Source organism: Tyto alba, unplaced genomic scaffold, assembly GCF_018691265.1.
Source record: "Tyto alba isolate M040663 unplaced genomic scaffold, T.alba_DEE_v4.0 Super-Scaffold_21, whole genome shotgun sequence".
In the NCBI taxonomy this organism is placed as follows: Eukaryota; Metazoa; Chordata; class Aves; order Strigiformes; family Tytonidae; genus Tyto; species Tyto alba.
This window is the reverse complement of record NW_024881295.1, coordinates 23,021,999-23,026,566: the sequence shown is the minus strand read 5'-3', so window position 1 is coordinate 23,026,566 and position 4,568 is coordinate 23,021,999.

The window sequence follows — 4,568 nt, the reverse complement described above, 5'->3', positions numbered from 1 at the left end:
AACTACAGCAGTACATCTCACCTGGCACTGAGACACTTGTAGACGGTTCAAGCTCTTGAAGATTTAGTGATGAAATTCTACTTGCACGCAAAAATCTTTAACCCACAAAAGAGCTCTGTCAAGCTAATCTTTTCACTGTAATTTAAGCTGCTAACTTAGACACATTAATGAGTTCCTATTGAGTATGTTTCAATGACAAACAGGACCAAATTAGTGTAATTTTTGGTAGGTAGCTACAGCTGTTTGGAGTGTATTTATCTGTTATTGTTGGACTGTTACAGGGTTTTTTGATTCACCGAACACCTTTTCAAGTTATCTGTCACATAACAGTAGAGTGACTCTTCATCCACACAGTCTTTTACTTGCTGCTTAAACGACATGATCACAGTCTTTTAGGTTTGCTAGCTGCCTACGGTTAGCAGTCCTTGCAGCCAGCTCATTTCTGCTAGCAATTACTATCAGCTATTGTGCTCACAAACTATGAATGGTTCCCTTACAATGTGCAAATGCAAGAGTTTGTAAGAGGAACCCTTTACTTCTGCTCACTATTTGCTTTTTAGACACTCATTTCATTCAGTAGCCTTCAAATATGAGAAAATAATTTCTTGTCATATTTGAGATCACGGAGTATTTGTCCCTTGGATAAAAAAAGCAGACAATAATAGGCCCATGATATTCTGGCTCTGTCACATACAAGGATGCATAATTTGAAAGGGTGATTCGGATTCTGGGAAGGAAATCTGGGTGTCAGAAAGGATATTCAAAGAAGCCTTTAAGAAATAGACTCTCATTGTTTTTTCATGGGAGACCTTTAAAAAAACTTTGTTTCTTATTGGTGTCATCATGATTGTAATAATAACCAAAAGGCCACAACTACAGAACATCTAGTGTAAAATCTAACATCAATCACTAGTAGCCATATAGCGTTCCTATGAAAATAATATCAGATATGTGCTCCAACTCATCTTGCCTCCCTCTCCTTGCCCTCCCTGAGATGCGTCTGAAATTTATGTACACACTGCAGGTCACGTTTCACAGACTCAATCCCATAATTGCCTTTTTGAGGCTTTCATATTCTTTGCATCCCCTTTCTTCCTCTACTATCCACAAGTAGAGACTAGTTCTGGAAAAGAAGACAAGGCTCAAGACTAGAAGGATTCCCTCTCAGCAGCAGTGCAAACAGACGAGGTCGATGCAGGACAGAGGTACGGTGTAAGCAGGGGCAATGTGGATCTCATGGCTCAAGCTGGGTGACAGTGATCCACAAACATCAAGGTAGATTTATCCTGTGCAGCTTAAAAGCTCTACTTATTTTTACAAAAGAATGTTGAGCATGTGGCAGACAGCAAGTTTGTCCACTGCTAGCCACTGACTGACAGGGTACATGTTCTGAACTCTAAGGTAAATGTGAGGTATTTTGGCTCTTGATGGAAAAGGACTCGTCATCTCTGCCTTAACTGGTCACTGTGGCTTAGGAACATGTACACAGAAAATCACAACAGAGCACTTCACATGCTGTTACTTCACACACAGCTTATCTCACCGTAATTTGTTCATGTGCCAGACCCTAAAGAAACTGTCTTATTGAAAGGTAATGGGATTTTGTGTCTTGAATCTTCAGGTCTATAAGCACTTCAGAACATTCTCCCATGGGCAGTAATAGAGTATTCAAGGTCTGGGGACCTGCTGCAACTGCTCCATTTTATTAAAGTGTGGTGATGCCTGAAAATTTCGGAAGTATCTTGGCAAAAATGGCTATGAGACCCCTTCCCCTCAACAGCAGGAACATCCCAAGTTTTGTATTTTTTATTTTTTTTTTTTCATTTAAGTCCAGGATTCTTCTATTCTACTCCAGGAGAACATTTGCATGTCATAAACCCTCTTTTGCTAGAGATTCAGACAGGGACAGAGCTGAAGTGAATTCCTTTGCTTCCAGTATATTTCTGCAGTGGTGGAAGATAGTGGAAGATGATCTCTCAAAATACTTTTATGGATTTAATTCTACTTATCCTGCTCATACACACACATGCACACACACAAATACCATTTCTCTTCAGAGAAATTTCTTTTGTTACATATTGTAATAATTTATCTGTCTGCTTCCTGACAATCGGTGCATAGGCAAAAATGCTTGATAGCTCACAACAGATTGTTTTCAGAAATATTTTCATCAATCAGTTGTTTTACAGTGAAAATTGAACCATGTGCACACACTAGTTTTGTGTGTTTTCTTTTTCTTTCTTTTTAAGTGGAAGATAATGTCAGAGCGGAAGAGCTATCAAAATATTTTCTATAGATGGACTCTGTAGGCCATAGGGTCTTTTTCATGTATTCCCTCTGAAACAGTTGAATGCAGAGCTTAGACTTGAGTTTGGCTATTGCTCAGAACAGACCTATATTTGGAAGAAATGAGAGACCTGATGGATTTGTTTTGCCCAAGGCCTCACACTTTCCTTGGAGGGACTCCAGGCCCGCCCACACACCCTTGTCTTTTCCAGTTCCTGTAGCAAGGAGAAAAAGAAACCATTTGGAGCCAGATTCTCCCACCCTTACACAGGCTGAGTAGTACCCGATCTCTCAAGCAATCCCAGCGACAGTACTGAGCCTATTTAAGGTGCTGTACACAGACAGTAAGAGCAGGATTATCAAAACCTTTGCAGGTATACTTGCTTTTTTATTGTCTTAATGTCAGTCAGCTGGCATACACGGCTAGGGTAGACTACAGTGAAGCTTATCAATGCTTCAAAAGTAATGTATTTGGCTACTTGAACTTTTAAGAAACTTAAATATTTTTTTCCAAAGGAGGCAAATCTTTCCTTCTTTACTCAAGCAAAACCTACCCCAGGATAGCCGTGTTTGACACTCCCCTCTAAAGGAGTCCAAATTCTTCTCTTCTGATTCAGTGTAGTGACAAAGCAAAAGCCTTCAGGGTTACATCCTTATGAGGTACACTGGTCATGCTGCTTTTCCAATAGTCATTCTTTCATTTCCTCACAGAAGCCAAGAAGTACCTCATACTGCTGTCAGTCTAAGGCAGGGGTGATGGGAAAGGCAGTGATGAGGCCTCCCGATTAAAATAATGGCACAGAGGAAAAAGCACCAACCAGTAAAAATATGTCTTTTTGTCAGTTTGTATTTCAGCAGTTTCACATTAATCTTGCACAAGAAGGCTCCAAAGCCAAGTAAAACACATCTTGTGACTTGAAACTGAACTGATGAACTCCCCATGGATTCTTTGCTTATCCCGATAAACTTATTTTTCCTAGATGGAGTGTGTTTAGAACAAAATAGTGTATGTTATTAAATCTGTATTGTGTTGTTCTGTTATACATGGGAGAGTTAGTAAATTCAGTTTGTGGGTTTGGGTTTGTTTTGGTTTTTGGCTAACCAAGCCTGTCCTCTACCAATTTTGGTCCACCTTCAAGCCTCCAGCTGCTTCACTGCTTCCCTGCAGATTTGCTAGGGATGCCAAGGGTACCACTGTGTAAGGAGAATACACAGTTATGCAATCTGGGGAATCTGGCAGGACAGGAAGAGGAAATTTAGGCAGGCCTTCCACCCACTCCCATGAGAAATAGTATTGTATTACAAGGCAGAGCTGTCATCCTCAGAAAGACCTTCTCAGTCACTTCCCTCTGGTTCCCTTAATATTTCAACCTTTATACTACCTGGTGAACATAAACCTTACTTACAGAGGGAAAAAAAAAAAGGAAAAAAAAAAAAAATCTTCCAAGAAAGGAAACTTCATTACACTCAGTCTCCTTTGTCTCTGCTGATCCATGAAGAAAAAAAAAAAACCAAACCAAAACAAAACAAAACAAAAAAAAAACTAAACCAAAAAAACCCCAAAACCTCCATGGAAATGATAGTGCATTCCTGAAGAAACCTAACCGGTGAAATTGTTCCATATACAACTATACACATGAAGATCGCCTTACACGCATCACTGAAATGCCATAACTTACCCAGTAAATCAAGACCATCGATTAACCACACACAGAAGTGTTACATGACTGCTTGAGGCAGAAAATGAAGCTACCAGGAAAAACCCTCTGGTAGGTTTGCCTTATGCATGTGCTGCAAAAACAGAAGGATCTCTGGATCCTGCTTCCACAGATATCCTACAGCATGGAGAAATGCCAGCTGGCAAAGAAACAGAGGGGTATATACATACATCCCTAGTAATCTCACCCACCACTAATCAGGAGCTCATACCTGGGCTTTGAGATTTAGTTAGAGGACATTACTTCACAGCATTCTTCAGCTGGCACATGATAAGAGGTTGGCAGAAAGTATTACTGGCTGTATCGTATTAAAGGTACATTAACTGTGGGTAACACTGGTGGCTGAGTCCCAAAGTGAAAGCAAATCTCTGGCACTCTCTCCCACCGCAAGAATTCCTCGGGGGGAAGAAAGTCAGACTAGAAAAGGAGTCTGGCTGGCAACTGGCAAAGCAAAAGGACAAGGAATGGAAAGGAACGGTAGATAGGTCTAAAACATGTTTGGTTTGTGTATGCTGTTTCATTATATTTGAGAAACATTTCTGTTTGAAAGGGAGCTTTTTATCA